This window comes from Eurosta solidaginis, chromosome 1 (assembly GCF_040869045.1).
Source record: "Eurosta solidaginis isolate ZX-2024a chromosome 1, ASM4086904v1, whole genome shotgun sequence".
In the NCBI taxonomy this organism is placed as follows: Eukaryota; Metazoa; Arthropoda; class Insecta; order Diptera; family Tephritidae; genus Eurosta; species Eurosta solidaginis.
In genome coordinates, this window is record NC_090319.1 from 310,147,150 (window position 1) to 310,173,365 (window position 26,216).

At 30.9% G+C, this 26,216-nt stretch overlaps 1 protein-coding gene across 7 annotated transcripts in view; it reads right to left on the reverse strand.

The window, feature by feature from the left end:
- drn (doctor no) overlaps window positions 1-20,505 on the reverse strand; it is an 84,175-nt gene extending 63,670 nt beyond the window's left edge. Inside the window, exons 1-2 of one of the 7 annotated variants that reach the window (XM_067761508.1) lie at window positions 20,240-20,505; window positions 19,349-20,047 (exon numbers count right to left, since the gene is read on the reverse strand). The gene's annotated coding sequence lies outside the window, so the exon portion shown is untranslated. Of the gene's footprint in view, window positions 1-19,348 lie in introns of all 7 variants that reach the window. The other 6 variants (XM_067761510.1, XM_067761506.1, XM_067761505.1 and 3 more) reach the window with 6 other exon arrangements.
- Between the last annotated feature and the right edge of the window lie 5,711 nt (window positions 20,506-26,216).

Consider the following 26,216-nt stretch of genomic DNA (forward strand, 5'->3'; position numbering starts at 1 on the left):
CATTTTCCACTCGTTCTCAAACCTTTGAGAAATGTTTAGTTCTCACGTTGATATCCAATATTAGTTATTATCCAATTCTTCTCCGCCCATTGAGAGTAGACATTCACAGCTTTCAGATTCACATTCAACGTAATCTTCCAATTATTCTCCAACCTTTGAGAAATTTATAGTTCTCAAGCTGATCTCTACCATACAAAAAAAACAAAGGGGTCCAACGAAAATCGAAAGACTATCTATCACACCTTTGAGAAATGTATTAAAATTTGTGAGATTTTATGAAATTAATAGTTGTCAAGTTGATCTCCAACAAATTTTAGTCTAACAAAGTACAAGTTGTGTATCGCTAAAAATTTGCATTGTTTTTAAATTTTTTTTTTTTTCGAACGGTGTTTCCGATTTTCTCCTATAATTTGTTTCACACTTCGTATGAAGACAATATAAAACACCCTCCGGAAAAAGTTTATCAAAAATCAATGCAAATATTGAGGAGCTATAACTTGTACCTTATCAATTTATAATTAAATGGGCTAGAAAACTGTATACTCAAAAAAAATTTAAAGAACTATAAATAAAAAGTTAGAAATTTGTATGTTTTTTTTTTAATTTTCGATTTTTTTTTGAAAACGCTTTTGAGATTGGTTTACAAAGTTCCATTTACAGAACTTATCGAAGTTTTTTCTTTAAATATCGAAAGTTAGAAAAGCTGAATTTATTTGACGAAATTTGATTAAAAAAAATTGCCACTGCTGTTTGGTTTGCCGCTATAGTCTTTGAAGCGGTCCATGGAGTATTTTAGTACTCATGATCAAAAGTAAATATTCAACGTAGCACTAACAGCAACGGGTAAACAATAGCATAAATCATAAGTGAAATCTATATGAATTTAAGACCACATAAAACAAAACCAGTTCAACGAATTTTGTAAATGCAGTCAAAGCTCACGTTGCAGCAAACTATCGAATAAAGTCAGCAATAAAAAATACCAACATCCAACAATCAAGAAGGGAAAATAAAGTATCTAGTTTAAAAAAAGACGTATACAAAAATACATAAGGCATTCGAAGTAAAGAGAAAAAATGTATATCACCATCACGTTGAGAACGCAGACAGAGCAACTAAAAATAGAGTAAATGAAGCGTACATAAGTCCCGAAATTGAAGGCCGTTCAAAGACTTCGGCGGCCGACTACTATAAACTCATGTGATCTTATTAAAGGTGCGCCAAATTTTAAAGGTAAGGTAAGATTATAGTGTAATTTTCTTATAGGTACACATGCGGAAAACAACGGTGAGACAATTATTATTATTATTATACCAAGCTACAGTCTTCCTTAGCGATTCACGTCATCTCTTCTCAGCCAACGGTTGAAGAGCGCCTTTTCTCGAAATTCGTTTCTAAATACCCGTAAGTTTAAAATGAGGCGCTCTAAATTAACACGCAATAATAACAATGGAACACTTTCGAGAAACTTGAGAAAACGCATTCAAAACATTTAAGGCCTCAGTACCAATCCAAATTTTTAATCGGAATTTTATGTATTTAAGACCAATTATTCCTATAATTTTTATGAATAGTCTGAAAGATATCGTAAATTAGAATATAATTATATCAAGATCCGAAAAAAATGTATATGTACTTATAGCGTTTTGATATAGAACTCCTCATATATTCGTATATTAGATGTTTGAGAAGATTTTGAACTGGGGTCTTCCTCAATCGAGTTCTGAAATAAGGACAAATTATGAGGAAGTACATTTGTTAAACAAATTCTGAAATAGAGTAAGGTTAGAATAGATTACACTGAGAGCTAGCTACCTCGGTAGGTGAGATAATAATATATTAAATAACGCACCCGGAGATATGAGTAAACCTAGGCCGAGATACTGTCACGTAGTTTTGCAAAATCATGACAGCCAAGCAATAAATGACACGAGGTTTCCACCTCATTATCCTCCATTAAGCCGAATCATTAACTATGGTAAGATGTGCCGCATGCATTCCGATTGGCTAGTAACCCGTTAGAACCCTTATCAGCAAAGATAAATAAGTCATAGTTAACATAATTATTTCAGAAGTTCGCGTGACCATTAGTTCCGGCTAAAACGATTTTGCTACACTCTAATAGGAAATGTCTGCCCAACGGTTGTTTTTTGTTTTTTTTTTTTTGCTTGATACCCAACTGCATAACATCTAACTCCAAATTCCCTACAATCCGGCGAAGAGGTCAGCGTGACAGTTGACTGGCATAATGATATGCCCTAGAATACAGATGATTCTTATTTTAAATTAGTTCTGAGAAAATCGCCAGCGAGGTTAGGCACAGCCAGATCACCCTTGATCGCACTGCAATCAAGTTTTGAAACTTTGCTGCCGCTTGGCTATCCAAGTAGATGTAAAATTATCTAACTGTAGTATCACTGGATATTATCTCATCTAGTACATCCACCAGCTTGAAATTGAAACTTCCGTTCCAACTTCAGCTCATCCGTGATCCACTGGCCTGTTGGGTCCCTCAACATATTTTTCTACTGGAGGACTGCAGTTTGTCCTGAAGTTGGTCGGATTACGCAGTCAGAGAATCCTTAAAATAAATAAATGTAAGGCGCGATAACCTCCGAAGAGATCTAAGGCCGAGCTTCTCTTCCAATTTGCGTCGTGCTCCTCTTGATTTTTCCCTACAAATTGGCCGGACGGGACCTACATGTTTTATGCCGACTCCGAACGGCATCTGCAAGGCAGATGAGTTTTCACTGAGAGCTTTTCATGGCAGAAATACAATCGGAGCGCTTGCCAGACACTGCCGAGGGGCGACCACGCTTAGAAAAATTTTCTTCTAATTGAAAAATCTTATTTCTAAAATTTTGATGTTGCTTTGCCCGGGAGTTGAACCCAGGGCATACGGTGTGATAGGCGGAGCACGCTACCATCACACCACGGTGGCCGCCTCAGAGAATCCTTACCCCATCGAATATCACGTATATATGTTGAACAACGCACGGGTCGCAGCCGCGTTGCCCGCAAAGCGGCACTTATTTCAACCGCCTTGTTAGCTGTACTGACACCATCACCCCCATATAGGCCTATGGGTACCCTACAGCATTAAAGCCCAGTCGAGGATTTCCTAGTTCTATAGTTAACATTAGGTTTCCAGGGCTGCTTCCTGTACAGCATAATTTCTATATACTTAACCCTATAAGAAAATATATATTCAACTATAAAAGGAGATAAGAAACTTTTGCCCGTTATGTATATTTTTCAGGAAATTTATTAGAACGAAAGAAATTCCAGAATCTTAAGTCCTTTCCCAACTTTCTCAAGAACTTAGCCATATTTGTTAAAACAAAAAACATTACACAACAATACTAATGATTGTTATATTCTCTGTCCTTCCTTACTCTCTTTTTGTTTTTCTTTCTTAACTTTATGCTCGAAAAATAACACGTTTTCCTTTGATTTTGTATTTCTTCACTATAATAAACCCTTGAGCATACCAGCTGGGCGACTCGCAACAGCAACAAAGGGTAAATCAACAAATGTTACGTTGTTATTACTATGAGATCATTGAACTTAATGCAACATAGAACCACCCTAATTATACGTGCATGTCGTACCGTATCGTTTTATTTGTATTAAGTGCAGTGTTGATAACGAAAATTTCATTTTATATGGTAAAATAATAAAGCTATTGCTTGCTTGCAATGTTGCCTTTAGTTTTAGTATTGACTGTCATAAAAAATTTATCACAAAACTGAAAAAGGGTAGAGTGACCACACGTCGAACTAACAAACATAATAAAATGTATGCACATAAATTTTATATAGGGCTACATATACTAGATCTATAAAGTTCAACGAGCCACTACCACTTGGAAATTAAAAAGAAGCTCTAAAACGAAACATAAACTCTGCATATTTATGTATGTATTTTAAGCAGTAAAATTACACGAGTTCAACTATGGGTTAAACAGGTCAAACATAATGCACACCAAATGTACATTTTTTGTAAAAGATGGATATAAAGTTGAATGTTTTACAATGTCATCATGACTTTTATTTACATATTAATTACTCATTGTGTCTTAAAAACGTTCAACTCTTCTAGCTCTATGTTTTCGTTTCGTCTGTTCTTTCTTATTAAAAATAAACAAAAAAGAAAAACCAGCTACATAAAAATCACGTTTTAATACAACATTGTGGAAGCATGACTAATATGTTCATATGTATGTAAGTATGTATGACAAAAAATGCCATTTGTAGCAAATACTCTTATAGTATACATATACATACATATATATGTGTGTAGGTGCATTACAAAATGTCCATATATTGACAGCGAACAAATTCGATGCAGTATTTATTAGGAATCTTGACAAAAGAGTGCTTATCATAAAAAGTATTGACGTTTTACATGGTTTCCAACAAAAGTTCGCAAGCCCCTGCAGTTTTTTGGCAAGTGTAAAGAAGATTATTGATTGTTTCGGATTGGGCCCGTAAAATCTCAATCTTATTGAATTAAAAACAAAGCACAAATACCTCTCTACTTGGCGCAGCTGAGCTAGCAGATTGACCAATATCATAGAAATATTATAAAGTTATGTTTTAACTCAACTTTATCATTGTAGTTTTAATTTTTTTGTTTATATTGGAGACACACTTATATTAATCTTATGTGCAACAATTTCAAAAGCGCAGATAAAGTTATGTTATGTCCATATAAAGTTTAAGGGGATTTTTTATGTATACAAGGGTAAAAAAATATAGAGCTATTATATAATATTACAAACAGTTAGTTGTTCGAAAATCAGGAATCATCAGAAATTTTATAAGCAATTTTTTGAGCTTCCCGATAATTGCATTTTTTTTCGTGTTCTGGACAAAAGAAAAAAAGGTTCATAATTTTTTTAATTTAAATTTTTTGCTATTTTTTATTTTGTCCTTATTTTTATCATTTATTTTTTATTTATATTTTATTTTTATTTTTATTTCTTAATTATTACCTTTTTTATATAATTATTTTTATACTTTTATTTTTATTTTATTTTTTTTGTTGTTATTCTTTTATATTTTTTATTTTTTTATTTCATTTTAGTTTTTTACGTTTTATTTTTATTCATATTTTTGTTTTTATTCATATTGTTCATTTTTGTTTAAGCTTTAGCGTATAATTTTTTATTTTATTTATAATTTATTTTTATATTTTTATTTTCATTTTTTATTAAGTTTGTATTTTTATTTAATTTTATTTTATTTTAGTTTTTTACGTTTTATTTTTATTAATATTTTTTGTTTTTATTCATATTTATTTGTTTTCGTTCATATTTTTAATTTTTGTTTAAACTTTAGCTTATAATTTTTTATTTTTTTTATATTTATTATTTTTGTTTTTATTTTATTAGTATATTACAATTTTTATTAAATTTTTTCCTTTACATTTTTATTTTCATTTATATATTTTTATTTAATTTTTATTTATTATTATATTTTTTTATTTATATTTTCTCATTTTGATTTATATTTTTTCATTTTCAATTCTGCTTTTTCATTTTCATTTTCATTTTTTTTTTTTTTCATTTTCATCTCTATTTTTTATTTTTATTTAGTCTTTGTTTCTATTTTTTGATGCTGTCCCTGTAAATATTGTTTTTCATCACGTTGATGTTATCCTGGTGGTATTAATAATAATTCCGTACGAATATGAAAAAAAACTTTAACGAATCACTTCCTTTTTTGTTTGCATTTTATTTTTATTTTTTATATACTTTTTTAAGTTTTTTTTTACTTTTAGGTTTTAATTTCAAATGTTTTTATTTTAATTAAACCTTTTTTATTTTATTTTAAAACCTGTGTTTTAATTAAAAATCTTTTATTTTGGTAAGATTATTTATTTAAATTTTTTGTTTTTGCCCAATTTCGGATTTTTATTTTTATTAAACAATTTTATTAATTTTTGTTTTTTTTTATCCTGTTTTTTCCATTGCTCTTTTTTATCTTTTAATTTCATAAAATACATTTTTTTACGTTTTATTTTTTGTAATAAGTTTTTTGTATTTCTAATTTATTTTTCTCATATTTCGCCTTCTTTTTTATAAATATTCTGTTTTCACAAGCCATTCAATAGAACAACAGTCAATCCCTCAGCAAAAATTTATTTTTTTAACAGTACAAAGAACATCTAATCGATTATGCAAATATAATTTGTATATGTAGTTCGATTGAACAGAAATGCGAATAGTAGCCAAGGCATATATGTTTTTAAAACATTTGGCGTGGCAAGTTTCGCGTAGTAAGTAGTAAACCAGAAGAAACAACATTTTTTAAGGTTGAGTTTTTTGATGGGAGTTGAACGCAAGTCGAAAGCTTTTCAGAAGATGCACTAAGTAACACAATTTTGTAAAACTTTGGAGTCTCACATAATAAATTAAGCTTTAAAAGTAAATCAAATTAATATAAAGAATTTTAAGTCAAATGTGAATAAAGTTTATTTATATTTAATAAGCTGTCGAAAAATGTATTGAAGAAATTTCTGCTTTAAAGTAAAGCTTGAAGAGAAATTTAAACATTAATTTGATAATCTTAAAATAAAATGATAAAAAAATAAAATAAAATTGATGAAAAAATAAATATTTAAAAATTTAAAAAAAAATTTTTATTTTTTTTTACTTCATTCTGAGCGATAAAAATAACTTTTTTCGAATAAATAGCCACTTCTAAACAAAAAAAATTACGCAAATACCAATTTAAAAAAACTGTAAAACATTTTTTAAAAAATTCAAAAAGGTTCAAAATTAAGAAAATTGGAAATTGATTTAAAAAAAATATTGATAGTAAAAAAATGTGACTAGAAAAATTTTTATAAAATTTTCGGATTTTTATTTTTTACTGCTAACAACTTTGTAAAAAATATTTATTTTAATTAAAATATTTCATTTTGTTTATTAAACTTTTGCAAGCCTCAGGAAAAAATTAAAAACCACAAGACATAAAAGAAGAAAACGATAATGACTGAAATACCAATCAACATTTGTGGGGATACCAAAGAGAATGAATTGAGAGAAATCGGCACGACTTGGTTGACGTGGTACATAAATATTTATATGTATGTACGGGTGTATGATTGCATATTGAAGGCGCGTGACAGACATTTCGTTGATTTTGTTTTTTCATATACCTAAACATATACAGAAATATATACAAAGTGTTACGTAGCAAACGCAGGCATGTGTAAATATGCATAAGCAGAAAGCAAAACAGATACGTAAAGCAACAAAAATGGCAAGCAAATACGAGTTTTAACAAATACATAAAAAAAATTAAAAAAAAAAAAACTACGCATAAAATTTATGAATGTGAATTGGCCAATACAGTAGATATAAATATGTATATATGTATGTGTGTAGATATGTTTTATACAAAAATATGTACATTTGTATAAGATTGACGTTTTTTATTGATAAAAGTAACGCAAAGACAAAAATAACAAAAAAGCCTATGGAGAATAAACTGCTGAAAAAATACTGAAGTCAAGTAGAAAATTTCAAAATCAAGTAATTTACCAAATTTCTGCAGGAAGAAGCAGCGAACAGTCACATAAAATCAACAAAAGAACGAAACAAGTTTAAGCGTAGATATTATATTTATTTTATATTGTATATTTCGATGCGGGCTATGACCTAAATTGTTTATTTTTAATACCGCATTCCAAAAGTAGGGTGCCCCCATATATATATATATATATATATATATATACACACAGTTACTACCAGTTGTCGCTTGCCAACGCCCAATAAATCTTTGTATTAAAGTCAAGTTGTTAAGTACTTTTTGTCGCCACTCGTGTAGGCTTAACTAAACAGGCACAAGTAAATAAATGTAAATATAAATTGCTCACAAAAGTTATAACAACAAAAATACTGAAATCAAGCTTCTTAAAGTAGGTAAGGAACAATTACCTACAAAGTAGAGAGATGTCGTCACTTTGGACGACAGACAACATCACAAGCATCACTTGACCTGAACTAAGGCATGAAACAGACAAAGCAGGCAAGCATGAGCTTTGTGCCTTCTAGTACCATAAAAGTAAAAAACAAAATGGAAGAAACCTAACCTTGGCACTCATACAAATGCTTAAGAAGTGTATTTAAACCAAGATTATAGGAGATGAGTTAAAAGTAAGAGGAGCTAAGGAAAGTAGGTATATGTTAGGGAACTATATTGAGTTCTTCAAAAATTTAAATTTTTAGTGCCTTTAAATTAGTTTCGTCAGGACGGCCGCAATAGTGTGATGGTAGCGTGCTCCGCCTATGAAAAGCTTTACAGTGAAAACTCATCTGCTTTGCAGATGCCGTTGGGAGACCGCGTAAAACATGTAGGTCCCGCCCTTCCATTTATTTGTAAGAAAAATTGTAAAGAAGCATGACAAATAATAAAAGAAGCTTGGCCTTAATTCTCTTCGGAGGTACATATAACGCGTAATTTATTTATGTTAGTCTCGTTTCAGGGGTTTCCGCGAATTTCAGTAAACATTTATGATACATGCTTCAGAACCAATGCCAATCTAACATGAGAGAAAAATTTAAAATAAAAAAACCTCCGAATTCCAAAAAGTTTGCGAGTAATATTTAAGTAACTTTCCGGTGTGCTACAGACTTAAAATTTGGATCATTTTAAGATGACTTCCCGATAATGATCCGGAAACTTTTAACGTAACTTAAGGCACTATTCCTTTTTAGTCAGGTAAAGAAAATCTTCTAAATAAGGCGGGGGTCGAGATATTAAGATATATTTCGAAAATCCATTTGTGGAATCTTGAGATCCAATTTTAAGTACTTCTCATTGCGCTAGAAGCTTGAACATTTGCAATGCAACAAAATGAGAAAAAAAATATCAGCTAGGTGGCGCACGGGTCGAAATAATTAGGAGTTATACTGATCGAGACTTGCCACAGAGCTATAAACTTAATAAATCATACGTAGTTGAGAACCCACTGACAATGTAATGCAAGAGAGTAAAAATTCCGATAGGTGGCGACCGGGTCGAAATATTAAGAAATTTCGTATCATACGGTGGAATCATGCGATCAAGTTTTAAGAAACTTTCATTTGAGCTACTTGAAAACTTACACATAGTTCATAGGACCGGAACAATGCAACTAAAGGAAAAAAAATCCAATTCTAAATAATTAGAAATTTCATACGGGATTTGAAATAATGTAATACATATTTACAAGTTATCAATAAATGAACTGTAAATATTTAGTTTGAAAAGTTCATTGAAAAATATTACTGTAATCTCATTTAGCTTTTCATTTTATTTTCACTTTTATTTAAGTACTTATAACTACAGTTCCCGATTAAAGTATTGACACACTTTATTGCTTTATAAATAGGCTGTCCCCATTTGTTAGAAAATTTATTATTGAAATTGTAAGATTTTTAGTTTAACTGTTTTTTTCTGTTGTTCTTCATTTTAAACAAAACATCATTTTGCTCTGTACGAATAGCCTTGCCGTCATACAAACATATTTGTCTAACCTATATCGCCCTTCAATTGGAAACCAATAGATGTCAAAATTTGTCTGACTTACTAGTTCTGAGGAAGGGTGTATTTCAACCGAAGTCTGAGCTGAGAAATGGTATTATTCAATTAAGTTCGGATATAGGAATTTTTTTTTAAATAAAATCTGAAATAGAGCGTTCGTTTCTTAAAGGCAGTCGATGTAGGGTGATTTTCTTGGAATAGGAAAAATAAGAAACACCTAGTCCACCCGCTTTGGTCAATATTCCACGCTTTAAGTGGGACCAAATTAAAGATAACCTTGGTAATTGATCGAGTAGTGTCGGACTTAGTCCAAAAAATACATCATGGCCCAAGATATGTACATCAAAATACTTAATGCTTTTACCAAAAGAACACAAAGAATATATTTAAAAAAAATTCAACATACAATATTTTTGTTCAGCACTGTACGTATTTAATTTTGCACGTTTTATTGTAAACAGATTCAAATTAAAAAATTCGTATTTTGAGACTTTATGATAACCGATAATAGACGTCTTGTGAGATTATGATCACATACATAGAATACCTAAGGGACTAAAATTGACCGACATAGCTGTCTTTGAATCTCATTTTTATAATGAAACTGTATGAAAAAATAAAACTTCATTTGCGTTTTCCCAAAAAATTAAAATTTTGGATTACTTCTTTTTACAATAAAACGAGCGATTTGTTATTTTATTATATTCTGTATATTTGTCAGTCGTTACAGAAATATTATTCTGATTATCGCTAATCTATTGATGTATGCATATATATGAAAGTACATGAATCAATATACATATGTAGTTATAGTATGTATCATTACAAAGGTCGAAAAATATTTGTTTATTTGTAACGACTTTCAATTTAAAATCTGGCGCTGACGTTGATCTTTTTGTATGAGTGTAGTACACATATTATTCATTTTTCATCACATCGTTAATTTCTAATTAAAATACAGTTTAAAGCCCCACGCGAAACCGCATAAAACAAAGCTCGAAATTGTGTAAGATTCACAAAAAATCGTCCTAAATACTTGGAAAAAATAATTTTTCGAAAACAAGGAAAATTGGAATGGTTTTTGCCATACTTATTTCTTCTTCAAGGCAAATAAACATTGTGTATAAGACATGTATGTTTATTTCAATTTATTTTAAAATCATTTTTTTTAAGATCTTGAACTTCAGTAGTCTCCTTCTCATCTTGTACATTTGTATATTTTATTGAGTTATAGACGCCTTTCACAATAATTTGTTGATATATTAAGTTATTATGATTTATTATGACAGAAAAACTCAAAAGAATTAAGCATACCGGCTGACTTTATAGACATTTCCATCCTGCCATTAAAATTAAGAAATATTTTTTTCTTTTTGCATTTTTATGTATTTTAACTTTATTTTATCTGCTATATATATTATTAATATTTTTATCTTTCTTTCATGTTAAAGAATTTTTCTAAATAATTTTGATTCATTGCTTTTGTTTTTGTTTTTTGATTATATGCTTAATTAATATTTTTTTTTCATAAATTTTTATATATATTTTTTATCTTGCAGTTTTTTCTATTTATTAACTCCGTTCTATGATTTATTATGTACATATATGGCCGTTAGTGTAAAATTGTTCTATTTTCTTGAGGGTGGTTTTTAAATAAAAGACTTGAAAATGTTTTAATTTTTATTTAAATTCCAATTACTTTTGATGTTTCGACTTAAGTATGAAGTTAATAAGGGCTGCAAATAATTTAAGAAAAAAAACAACAAGTGCTTTATAAGAAAACCGGCATTTTAGCTTAACAAGGGAGAACAATCTTTTGCATCTTCCAATAATATTTTTTTTCCGCTTGTTTATTTTTTTTCATTTTGATTATTTCCTTCTAATATTTTATTTTAATTTTTTTTAATTTAAACTTTTTGTATAGTTTAATGTTTTTGTTATATTTTATTATTTAATTATTTTGTGTTACCTTTGTTACTTATACCTTACTATGCTTTGTTGTTTTTTTTTTTCATTCCTTTTCAACATTTTTTAAATATTGTAACGAATCTTCTGCTAACGTTCGTATCGCTAAACTGTTGAATAAATAACTCCAATATTGAATAATGGAAAAATGGCCTTTATTAAAATACTTCACAATAACACTCTTACTTTGCAACTAGCTTGCTTAATAACCAAAGCGACTGATAGCTTAAATGAAACTGATCTCTCGCCTCTACTGTTGTCGCCTTTTTATACTGTCTGATTTTCTCGTTGCATATTTCTAGGCTTTTCTATAATTTACTTAGTTACTGCCATATAATTATAACTACAGATGCACGTGTGTAGCTTCTCATATGCGCGCGTATTTGTGAGCGACACTTCCACAATTACAATTGCATACTTTCGGGAGCATCTCAGATAAGATATATGCATGTGTTTGTGCAATGTTTCTCCCTGCGTGTACGTACATATGTGTAGACATAATTTATTGAATCGTTTGTGTAGATACATAATGATTGATTTATGGATGTGCATGCAAGTCACTGTTTTAGCATCGGCTTAGAGATGGCAGTACCCCTTAGTGTTGCTAATATTCGTAACAATATATATGTATATATATATTTTTTTTAATTATTATGTTTTATTGTTTTTTTAAATTACTATTTTTTATTAATTTTTTATTATTTTTACTTATTTTGATAAAATTATTACTTATTACATTTATTTGTTTTATGAAGAATAATTTTTTTCTCATAAATACTAGCAGAATAAAAAATAAAAAAAACTCAGAAATTTCAGTACAAAAAGTTCCCAACGAAAAGGTATAGCCTTTTACTTTATGTTTTTTAGTTTAATTTCTTGAAATGTATTTTGTTACTTTTTTTATTTTTTAAGTTAACATGTTTTTTGAATAATTACCACATTTTTTGCAACTCAGTCTAAGCAAATATCGAGGTACATTTGTATTACGACATGCACACTTGTAACAACTGTTTCTTAATTTATTTCATAGCAAGCACACTTAGTTGTTTCATTCTTTTTTTCCAGTCTTAAGTGTATAACTAGTAAAATGATTTAACTTTTAAGTGACTTATTTTGTTTTGTTGATTTTCCGACAGGGTGGATAAATGATCGTTCTCAGAATGAAAAGCGCCACTGATGACGGCACAGCACCGAAACCAAATTTGACAAGGGATGACGCAATATCCTTCCTATATACATCATAAATTTTAAGTGTTTACTTACACATGTAAAAACAAATGTGCAAATAATTTAAGAAAAATACAAGAAACATTTCTTTGTACAAGTGTTATTAAAACAAGTCTTAAGTATTAGATGAGGTACAAGATAGTAGATATATTAGTGTTATGTCTAGCTGATAAAAAGATCGACAACAAGTTCAGAAATGTCAACTAGAGTAAATAGATATTGGATAATGGAATTTATTTATAGATAATAAGTATATATGTATATAAAATCCTTATAAAATTTTAAAAGTTAATTAGTTTACTTGGGTTGGTATCGAAATTCTGTATTTAAAAAATTCTAAAAACAAAATTCTGCTTTTTAAAATTCTGCTTTCTAAAATTCTGCTTTCATAATTCTGTATTACAAAATTCTGTATTAAAATATAATGTTAACAATGTTAAAGAGGTCATGTAATTATTTTGAAAAAGGTAATTCTGCGTAGAACATCTTTCTGCATAGGCGGCCTTCGGCCGCGCTTATAAAAAATAACCCTGGGCTACGCCATGCCAAGTCCGGGTGTGTGGTATAACCGTGGCGGTCCGTGATGTCCTTCTGCGTAGTATACCCTTCTGCGTAGGCGGCCTTCGGCCGCACTTAAAAAATAACCCTTAGCCGATCCAACACCGGCTACGCCATGTCATGATTCCGGAATTTTGACTTCCAGAATTTAACATGCAGAATTTTAGAAAGCAGAATTTTAAAAAGCAGAATTTTAAAAAAGCAGAATTTTGTTCAAGCAGAATTTTTTTGCAATTTACAGAATTTTGTGAACCAGAATTTTGTAATACAGAATAATGACACGCTCCCGTTTACTTTACTTTTTTTAGTATTTCACATTCAATTATTATAGTTCAGTTATTTCTTCAAAAGAACTACACAGTTTCCTGGATTTACGCTTTTTTTTTGTTTCAAATATATTTAGTCGCTTATTTTTAGTCGTTTCTTTTGATAAGGAAATAATGTTGGCGAGTCTGCTAAACAAAGAGAAGTTACGTCAAAGCGCAAATTATGCAAGTTTTTCTTGATCTTTTTCTTTTAATTTTTGTGTTTTTACTAAAAATAGAAACACGAGTTTACTCAATAAATTGTTTATGAATATTTGCATTTCGCAACAACAAAATTCCTTATATCATTCTACGTTTGCAAATTAATGAATGCGGATGCACAATAGGAATATATACATGTGGATATTTTTTTTAAATATTGTGTTCTCTTGAGGTAGATATACAGTGGGTTATTTTTAAAAAAATGTTTTCGTAAAATCAAATATCTCTGCAACGAATAGAATGAAATGTTTATGTTAGTAACGAAAACAAAACGGAATGCATCGGAAACTTCCAGATTTGTATTTGCACAGAGCATTAGTTACTTGAACATCTTTCTGAACTTTACTTCTTCGTCAGCTAGCTTTTCGCTGAGTGATGAACTCGAAATATCCCACATTTATACTTTATGCCGGTGTTGGGCAGATGCTTCTATCCACTCAGCCATAGAAACCCCGTTAGAGGATATTGATGACAAATTAGTCGCATCTATTGGATGGTGCGAAGCACTGCTACAACAAAAATAGCTTTATGTTTTCAATCCAAATTGTGTGGAATATTTTCAACAGAACTTAGCAACATTGCATTTTTAACAGTGCAATAATTTAGAAAATAAACTAATTGTGCAAATATATAAAAAAAATGGCATAAAGTGCATTATTTTCTCACTTACTGAAATCCATGCCATATTTTTACACACTGAAATCATCAGAATAGAAAACAAAAATGATCAAAAATAATGGTGAAAACCTCGCACAAAAATAATTTAAATAAAAGTAAAAATGTATGACCCAAGAACACTTAATATAGCTAAAATATGAAAAAGAAAAGTTGAACAACGCTCTCGCAAAAAAACTAGAAATCTAAATCTGTATATAAGTAAATATGCACGAAGCTTATCATCAGAAACAAGAAAGCGAAAAAGCATCGATATCAACTAACCAAGGCTAACAGAGCAAAAATAATTAGAATAAAATGAGTAACAGTGTTCGTCAAAAGTAAGTATGTATACAAATAAAAAACAAATACAAGCCCCAATATACCCCCGAAGAGATTTAGGCCGGAAGACAATTTGCGTCGTGCTTGTTTCTAATTTTTTCTACAAATTGGCGGGACGGGACTCCGAAACGCATCTGCAAGGCAGATGAAACTCTTGGAGTGTTTGCCAAAACTAATTGAGAAAACATGTTTCTAAATTTTAGATGTTGCTTTGCGCGGGACTTTAATCCAGGTTCTTTGGTGTGGTAGACGGAACCCGCTACCACCACACCATAGCGGTCGCCACCGAGTGCTGAGTGTTAATCACCCTGTTTTGCCTGCCGTTTCAAAAACGCTTTATATCAGAATTTTGTTGAAGAAAGCGCTATTTTAGATTTTTTTTTTTCATAAACGCTACAGTGGATCACAGCTTATTTCGTGCCGTTACAGAAAAAAACTGTAGAGCTACATATGTATATCTAACGTCAATTTGTTTTGAATTCTTGCTCAGTGTTTTCGAAAAAAAATTCTGTGAAATAACATGTTTTTGAAATGGAAGAAAAACGTCATGGCATACACACTATTGACGTTAACTGTAAATTAAACAAAGAAATGAGCGAACGAGCGAGCGACCACAGACAGGAAGTACATTCGAATAGAAATGGCATTTTGGCAAGAGACTGATTAAAATAATTTTGTATTTAGAAATGCAAAGATATTTAGATATAAAAGAGCTAAAGAAAAGTGAAATGGTGTGATGAAAAAGAAAACAACCAAAAAATGTCAACATTCAGCGCCAACTATTAAAATAGCAACAGCATAAACTAAGCTACCTGAAAAGTCCTCAAGACGAATGATATTTGCAACTACATATATAAAGTACACTAAATTGTATTATAAAATATACAGCCTTGCTCGAAACCTAAGCACGAATAGGGACAAGCATTTCTTTATTCGTTTATAGTTTTTTTAATTCCTTTATTTTTTTATTTACTTTTTCGATTATATATATATCGTTTTTAATTAATTTTTTTTATTCCTTTTCTTATCCTCTTTTTATTTATCTTTGTTTTGTTTTCATTAATTTGGTATTACTTATATTAATAAATTTTTTCCTTTAATCCTTTTTAATGCATTTCTTTATCCTATTTATTTTTTTTGTTTCTAAATTTTTTTTTTACTTTTTTTACCTTTTTATACCTTTTTATTCATTTTTTGTTTTTACTTATTTCTTTATCTTGTTTTATTCTATTTATTAGTTTTTTATCTTTATTATTTGCTTTTTACTGTTTACTTTATGTTTTGTTTTGATTAATTATACCTTTCATGAACATGAAAAGGTATATTAACTTTGGTCCGATGTTTGTAACGTTGAGAAATATAGAAGATAGACTCACCATTAAGTATACCCAATTGATCAGGGCGACGAACTGAGTTGATATAGCCATGTCCGTCTGTCCGCCCGACTGTCTGTTTGAACGCAAACTAGTCCCTCAAATTTTGAGATATATCAATGAAATTTGCACAAGAATGTATTTTTGTATTATATTAGACATTTGTCGGATCCGGTAGGATCGGACCACTATAACATATATCTCCCATACAACCGATCGTTCAGATAAGACGATTTTGGTCATTCCTTCCGCAATTTAGAAAACACAAACGTGAAACTCTGTGATATATATTCTAATATATCTTAGAAGATATCCTGAAAAAATCACTTTGATCGGAGCTATATATAGTATATATACCATACAACCGATCGCTCAGATAGAAAGATTTTTGGCCATTCTCCTTTAATTTCCAATATAAAAACGTTAAATTTGGTGATATTTATTCTAATATATCATAGAAGATTTCATGAAAAAATCATTTCGATCGGAGCTATATATAATATATATCCCATACAACCGATCGTTCGAATAGAAAGATTTTTAGCTATTTCTCCCTTAATTTAGAAAGTATAACCGTGAAACTTGGTGATATATATTTTAATATATCATAGAACATTTTCTGAAAAAATCACTTCGATCGGAGCTATATATAGTATATATACCATACAACCGATCGCTCAGATAGAAAGATTTTTGGCCATTCTCCCTTAATTTCCAATATAAAAACGTTAAACTTGGTGATATTTATTCTAATATATCATAGAAGATTTCATGAAAAAATCATTTCGATCGGAGCTATATATAATATATATCCCATACAACCGATCGTTCGAATAGAAAGATTTTTGGCAATTTCTCCCTTAACTTCCAATATAAAAACGTTAAACTTGGTGATATTTATTCTAATATATCATAAAAAATATCCTGAAAAAATCACTTTGATCAGAGCTACATGTATATAGAATATACCTATCCCATACAACCGATCGTTCAGATAGAACAATTTTTGGCCATTTCTCACTTAGTTTCGAATATAAAAACGTGAAACTTGGTGATATATTCTAATATATCATAGAAGATTTCCTGTAAAAATCTTTTCAATTGGAGCTATATATAATATATGTATATCCCATACCGATCGTTCAGATAAGGGGGTTTTTTGGCATTTTTTATTTTATATTTATCTTAACAATCGTTTAGGTATGTACATCTGTTCACTATATATTTCTTATCTTATCAGCCCCATTCATGAAAGGTATGAAGTCTTTGGCACAGCCGAAGACAGTCACGTCCTTACTTGTTTTTTATTGCTTATATTAATAATTTTTTTCTTTTACGCCCTTTTAATGTATTTCTTTATCCTCTTTAGTTTTTTGTTTCTAAATTTTTTTTTTTTGACCTTTTTTAACCTTTTATACCTTTCTATTTATTTTTTTTTTTACTTATTTCTTTATCTTGTTTTATTCTATTTATTAGCTTTTTATCTTTATTATTTGCTTTTTACTCATTGTGTATTAATTTGAGGTTACTATTATTGATGGAATCTCCGAGCGAATATCCATTCGTTTGAAATTTCTTTTACTGTTATTTTGGATGTTTTTGTTTGTACACATTTTTGGTATTGGCTAGTCCGAAAACAAAAATGTATCGTCCAGAATGAAATAAAATAAGGAGAATCAGCACAAAAAAAACAAAAGAACAAAAAAAATTTGCAATTTTTGTGCCGAATTTGCTTTGTTTTCACTACTCACACTTTTATTTAGTTTCGATTTTATATCACTAATAGTTTTAAATTTATTTATTTTTTTCTAAGTTTACTTTGAATTTTGTATTTTTATTTTAGCTTTTAAGTTTTTCTTGTAAATTTACGTCCAGCAATTTTAGTGCAAAGTTTGTGAAGTATGTAAGTTTTTTGCAATTTTGTTATTTCTTTTTAAGTTGGTTTTTTTATTTGTATTTCATTCCGGACAAATAGCATTTCGTTGTTATTTTTCACATTTTAATGAATTTCTAACTTTACATATTTTTTATTTGATATTTTATTGTTTCTGTAAATTGTTTAATGTTAACTTTAATTTTCAATACCTACGTTTTTTTATCTTTTTTGTATTATTTATTATTAGAATTTAATATTTTTATTTTTTTTTTAAGTGACACATTTAATAAATTTTATTAAATATATTATTTTATATTTTTTTAGGTAATAATTTACAACACTGGTCGGTTGCTAACACGCGTCCAAAAATGCCTGGCGAGGTGTCAGAAGACGCGTCTTGACCTCATTACTAATAATCCGAAGGCGGAACAAAAATTTTAAGTATGGAGTCCAAAAAATTTTAACTAAACCTCCAAAAATTACCCCCGGTGTATCCGAAAGCGGGGTTGGGATCCATGATATTTCAGACTATTGTCGAGGTGGAGTATTTTGACACCTCCCCCGACATTTTTGGACGCTTATAAGCAGTCGACCCCTGCTGTGAATTATTATTTGTTTATAGCTAACCCCACTCGACTCTTTTTTTTTATGTTTCGTATTTCCTCGTTTTATGTTTTTTTATTTTCAATACAAAAATTGCATTTATTATTTGTTTAAATATTTTTAAGTAACTAAATTTTTATTTAATGTTCTTAATTTTAGTTAATTTATAAGAACTTTAAAAATATTCTTGTGTGTGCAGCAGTGCATTCTCTTAAATTTTAGAGAAATTCACCACAGTGACGCGACTTTTTGCTATTAACAGGCTTTCGCTGCTATCAAACTTCCTTTATATGGGCACGGTTATGTCCTGGTGTTGCTGTCACATGCACACCTATCTACATATATGTACGTACATACATATGGATGTACATATGTACATTTACATATGTATGTGCATGAAGTATATAGCCTAGCATATGGACATTTTCACTTGCACTTTTGTGTTGAACTTTTTACTTTTTTCCATACAAAAATTCTACTAAAGTATTTTTAAAAAATTAAATTTGAAATTATTATCATGCGCGTAAATTTTTTCGCTATTAAAAATGAGTCGAAAAATTGTTGCTATGTAACTGAGCAGGAAAATTACATACGTTCATCAAGGACCCTCATGAATGTACTTTGGCTTAACATTTTTTTGGTGTTATTTTTTCACTAAAATTAAAAAAATTTTCTTTTTAAACTTACTTTGCTTAGCACTTCGGCTATTACTTCGCTTAGTTGTTGTTGTTGAAGTTAATTGACATGCAATTTACTCCGCAGCTGTTTTGCTTTTTTACGTATTTGTTTTTTCTGGAAAATCTTTTATAATCACAGTTTTGGTAGTTGAGCTTTTTTTGCTGGATTCCTTTTTTCTTTTGCCTTTTATAAAAAGAAACTTCTATTTGAAATTTTTTCACAGTTGATTTTTTTTTTTTAATTCCCTTTTGATTTTCACGAAAATTTTGATATTCTTTTTTAATAATTTTGTTTTGTTTGTTTGTTTGGTACGGTAATTTGTTGTTTTTTTTTTAGTGCTACTGTTTTATCTGTAAACTTTTGTTATATTTGTTTTTTTCAGCTAACAAAATTGTGTTTTATTTTAAGACGTTTGGGAAGTTCGAAAAGTCAAGCATTTGCTTTGTTTTAGTTCTTTTTTTACAAATCATTCAAATTGAGCTGGAAAACAGTTTAATTGTTTTTATGCAAAAACTAAATCCTTTCGACTTCTCGCAAATATGCTTCCGTGTATGCTTGCCTTTTTCAAAATCCTTTAAATCTCGCCGTACCACAAAACATCGATTTAAGAAAATATTCTTCACTCTTTCTCTATGACTTCGTTTATTTTTAAATAGCGTTTTATATGTACATACTATGTCACTCACTCCACGTCGTCTACTTCGTCCTCTAGTGCCACCATAAAACAAAAGAAAAAACAATAGGTAAACGTAATTTCACAAAATTATAAAAACTATCAATTTCACCGAAAATAAAATAAATAATCGAAACGCACTTTTTCTTATGTACACATTTTCGAATGAAATTTTGGCTTACAACAAATTCTTGTTTCTAGGTTTTTTCAATTCTCCAATTTATTACTTGAGTTGTTTTTTGGAAATCAACTCAAACTTTGTTTTTTTTTTTTTTTTGAATACACTGCGGTTTTTGAGAACTCAATTTATATTTTTTTGTAATAATTGAACTTCTTCAATATTTCATATGGGCTGTTTGCTCTCTATAGTACACAGGCACACAAAATGTGAACGAGACAGAAAAATTGTAAAACGTTCAAAGCTAAAAATTTAACGTGGATTTGATCCTCCAATATATGAAGTCTCCAAGCACTCGTTTTCGACTAAAATTGAAATGGCTTGAAAAACTTTGCCAGCTATAGTGCCCACCAGGATGGTAGATATACAGCAAGCTAAAAAACGCACACATACGTAGAAGTGATTAAACCTACACAAACACATATGCATATCTGCATTGAATTAAACAATGGAGAGTGAGCAATGCTTTTGTTTAATATTCACCACACCCAGACGCACTATGTTTGTACGAAAGTGTGGCGCATGAGTTAACAGAAAAATGAGTTGTACCAGGCAGCAGTGCAGGTACCAACCATAAACGTAGACACATTTATACAAACACTCTTGTATCTATGTATGTACGGTCATTTTCACAATTCCACTATTTCACCCGTCATTCTACAGCTGAGTGTATGTACATAGAAATATAGTGGTGTACGAAAGGGGTTCATTACCTCTAACTACTGCTCATATTAAAACATGAAGCCTTATCTCGCTAGCAACGTTGCCTAGTCACCAACTGATGCGCAAGAGAGCGACGAGAAACAGCTTAGTAATGACAATAACAAGGAACTTATGCTGGATATCATTATAACTCCTCCAGAACGAAAAATTAAACTGAAGCTAGCACAACGCTGAAAGATGTTTCTCTTCAAATCAATGTGGCGAGAGATAACAGAAATTAGCAGACATTTTCAGAAAAATTTTCATGGTTAATGCTATTTTCCCCAGAAAGGCATCTATGACCATGGTATAAATATTACCAGGTAAAACCGGTGAGAGCCGAAATGACGTTTAAAAAAATTTTAAAATTCCCACTGCTCTCACATTTTTATTTTTATTTTTTTATTTTGGTGTTGTTTTCATAACAAAAATATAACAAACTCTAATATATTTGGTAATTCTATACGACAGCATGACACTCTTAATACACGTCCAAAAATATCAGGGTCGGGAATCCGAAAGCGGAGGTAAAAAATTTTGGGTATGTCAAGAGATATTTGCAAAAGAAATTTTGAAAATTTTCATGTGGTTGTTGTAATTTTGATGATTTTGTGGTGCCCAAAACAAAAAATTGTGAAAATAAATGTTTTCCGCGGATATAGTTTTGGTCTCCAAACCGGTGTTGAACCCACCCGATTTAAATTTTTATAAGCGCGGCCAAAGGGCGCCTATGCAGAAGGTGTTCTGCGCAAAAATACTATGGATCCCACCCTCGGTTTCGGAGCACTCCGTGGTAATTTTTCGGTTTTTCGTTAATATCTTTTGAACGATCTAAAACTTTTGACACCTCTCTCGGTATTTTTGGACGCGTATTACCGGTTTCATGCTGTCGTATGGAATTACCGTATATTTTTGCGTTCTAACAATTATATTATATTTTATCCAAAACGGAAAATTTTATTGGTGGAAATAACCAGAAAATAAGAAATCTGAACAGTGAACCGCATTGCAAAAGGAAACATCAGGCCACAATCCTCTTCTGAGGAATTTTCTTCAACAAATTGTTTAGAAAGGTATCAGCGTCTGCGCGACGAGAAGAAAAACCCGACTTACAGCCAAGGTGTACGGAAGAGATACATATCTACTAATAATAACAATTTGGTGTATATATCTGAGGAGATTAAGGTCTAGCTTTCCATCCAATTCGAAGGCTACTTATCGTGTATTCATTTTTCTACGAACTGGCTCACCTAAATACATGTTTTGTGCCGACCCAAAAATTTATCTGCTAATTCGGACGAACTTTTGGTGCCAATGTAATGCCGAGGGACAATCAATACCATTTATACAAATTTTCTTAAATATTCTTGATGGATAGGCCAACACACTTGCTCTGCACCACGGCGGCAGACTTTGACAGTTCAGCCGTTAAACGCAGCCTCCACGAACTATCATACTCCAACTGGACGATGATGTTTAGCTAAGCTGCGAAGAGGTACAGCGTTTTTGCTGACGTGGGCAAGTTATGGGAATCTCCACTAGTTTCGGAGAAGCAGGTGGGGGAAGACTTTGATCTCTCTTGGTGCCCCCCGTTGGCATTAGTTATCGCGAAACAGGGTTAGCTGGAGTGAATTGTTACGCAACCATCAGCATCTCCTAAACGGTTAAGCGCCATTTAAAAAATGTATCTTCCAACCGCGTGGAAAAGGACCAAAACAAACCAAAGAATATCTCCACGATTATTTTTCCGCAGTAGCAAGGACACTTGAGACTGGTGATCTCTTATAAAGTGAAGTTTCAGCATATTTAAGGGTTGAAGACGTATCAACCAAGTGAAGAAGGATGAATGAAAAATGAATAGGGCTGGTCTCCAACATTCGTTCTTCTTTCCCTTTGCAAAAATAGCACGTGTTGAGGCATCCATTATATTAGTAACTAAATTTTTTGCCATATACATAAAAACCGATTTCAAAACTTTTCGAAATATTTTTTCACTTATTTCATAAGCATTTAATTTTTTTGGTATTAAAAAAATGAAAATGTCAAATGTCAATGTGTGTTTCCTTTGGTTTGGCATTTCCACAAAGTTCAAGAGAGTGATTTTAAAATTTTTTTAAAACTCAAAAAACCATTATGGCCGCCAAGAAGAGTAAATGGTTTTACCTGGTAATATTTATACCATGTCTATGACCACACAGCCCCCACACCAATGCCTCTTACCGACATTTTTATACCTGCTGTACGTGTACACAGGGTATTATAACTTTGATTGGATAACGGTTGGTTGTACAGGTATAAAGGAATCGAGATAGATATAGACCATATATCAAAATCATCAGTATCGAAGAAAAATTTGATTCAGCCATGCCCGTCCGTCCGTCTGTCCGTTAACACGATAACTTGAGTAAATATTGAGATATCTTCGCCAAATTTTGTACACGAGCTTATCTGGACCCAGATTAGATTGGTATTGAAAATGTGCGAAATCGGATGATAACCACGCCCACTTTTTATACATATAACATTTTTAGAATGTTGAAATTTGACGTGTGGACTGATATTGAGACTCTTGATAAAAATTTGAAAACAATTTTTAAAATGGGTGTAGCACGCCCACTTGTGATAAAATTAATTTTACAAATATTATTAATCATAAATCAAAAATCGTTAAACCTATCGTAACAAAATTCGGCAGAGACGTTACCTTTACTATAAGGAATGTTTTGAAGAAAATTTAACGAAATCGGTTAAGGACCACGCCCACTTTTATATAAAAGACTTTTAAAAGGGTCGTAGACGAAAATAATAAGCTATTTCTTAGCGAAAAAGAGCTTTGTATCAATAGAATTTTACTTTCTGAATTGAATTATAACATCAAATTGGAAAACACTAACATTTTTGAAAATGGGTGTGGCACCGACCCTTTTTTGTCTAAACAATTTTCAATGTTTCGCGAGCCATAACTCTAAGAAAAATTTACATATCGTAACAAAATTGGGTACACATATTTTCCTTATAACAGGAAATATTTTTAGTAAAAATGGATAAGATTGGTTAAGGACCACGCCCACTTTTATATAAATAACTTTAAAAGTTAAATCTTAGCGAAAAATAGTTTTGTACCAATCGTATTTTTAGTGTTCTGTTATATCTTTATTTTAAAATAAACAGTAGGGAAATCCCCATATCTGAAGGAAAACTGCATTATTACCCGCTCAAGGTCATTGGTGATACAGAGGCTTATCCTTTTCGCTTCTTTTAAATGAAAATTAGTTCAGAATAGAACCATATGTATATATATAAAAGCCTTGTAACACTATTAAGCACACAAAACAAACAACAACAGCATTTCAAGTGTACAGCTGGGTATACAATGCTCGGTTTCACCCGAACTTAGACTTCCTTACTTGTTATATCTTCTTTTACAACTAACCTTTACCCGAGCCTCCGCTAGCACAAAAAAAAATAAAGTTTATCGCCAATTTCTGCAAAATTGGTCGGAACTAAACCACATAGCATGTAAATGATCCCAATATTGCACTGACGCAAAAAGTCCATTAAACAATCCCGAGACAGTCCTAAAACGACCCAACATAGTCGCATAACGACAACGAAGCAGTCCCGTAAAAACCCGGAGATAATCTCGAAACTATCCGAGGATCACGCAATGATTTCGAAATAACCCCAAAATTATCTCGAAAACAATCTCAAAATGAACCCACATAATTCCTAAACAATCCACAAAATAGTCAAAAAAATAACAAAAACAATGTGGAAATTAAGATGAAAAGTTTCCGAGTAATCTCCATAGTCCATTAATTAATAGGCGAGTGAATAAAAGAAGTATTTTATACAAATTCGCAAACCCTGATATTTAAAAGAAACAGCTGCTGCTTTTTCATACATACGACTCGATACCAAAACAACTCTAAAATGACTTTAATATAATCTGAAAAAAACCCTGAAATAAACAGGTGATAGTCTAAAAATAATTATGAAATATATTCCAAAATGATACACAACTGGTTAGATTCGTGGTTTGTATGATTTAGATACCAAAGATTATTGGTTTTGGGGGAAAATCCAAAAATGAGGCGGAAATAATCCCGAAATATTCTATCAAAAGTCCCGAAAGGATTGCAAAAACAGTCCGGAAATTATTCCGGAATGGTTCCGATACGAGGGGCAGGCAAGGGGCGTCGACAAATTTGCGGCCGTGGTGCTGGGGTATCGTGTTCGCTCACGCACCGTAGGCCCTTGGCAAGAAAAAATAAAATGTTTTCTGTCATGTGTCTCAGTGAAAATTCCTTCTCCTTGCAAATGCCGCTCGGATTTGGCATGAAACATTTAGGGGACCCGCCAATTTATAAGGAAAAATTAAAAAGCGGCACTATGCAAATTCTAAGAGAACCTCAGCCTAAACCTCCACAAATATTTATTGTTTTTTAAGTCAATCAGCCCAATTCTAAATATTTCTTCGTAATTTTTTTTTTATTCCCGCGGAAAACTTCCTCCAATTCTTTTCTCCTAGGGAGAACAGTAATTGGGGAATAGGAATTTCGAATTTTGAAAAACACTGAAATGAGTAATGAACTGGTGCCACAGCAACATCAACAGAGGAGCATAAAAATAAGACGGCGGGATAACACAAATCCGCCGGAGTTACCAGCTTCCATTCAGCAAAGCAATTTTGTGGCGGCCAAGTCGAGTTGAATTCGTCTTTCGTCATATGCCAAAATCTATTAAGGCTTCTTAAAAAATGCTTGCGCAATTTCTGGATGGCTGTATCAAATACACCAAGAGCTCTTCCGTTGCTTATGATATACTTTTCGACTTAAAATAAAGAATATTGTGGTAGAATGTACATATTTTAGCACAAATTTGTACAAATAAGTGTTCTTTCTTAAAAGAACCAATTTCCTTTAGCTATTTTGATGCATTCCATTTAATTTAACAATTGAAAAAACTTCTAAGAAATGGCAGAAAAATCTCCCTCTCACTCACATACATAATACATACATTTCTGCTATAACCGGTTTCCGCTTTTTCGAACATTGTTCAGAATAGGAGGAAAGAGAGAAGTGAAAAAACTCACAAGGAATTTTTATTTAGAATACGAGGAATGGGAGAAGGGAAAAAATTCGCACGGATTTTTTTTTTTAAATTGGGCTCAATGTCTTCCACTCCGAGCCATTTTCCACAGAGTCGCTTCTTTAATTCTTCTGTTTTTCATTGCATCAAGTCTCAGGACTTTTTTGCGGATAATTCCAGAGAAATAAAAGAATAAATAAAATATAAATGTAAGGCGCTATAACCTCCGAAGA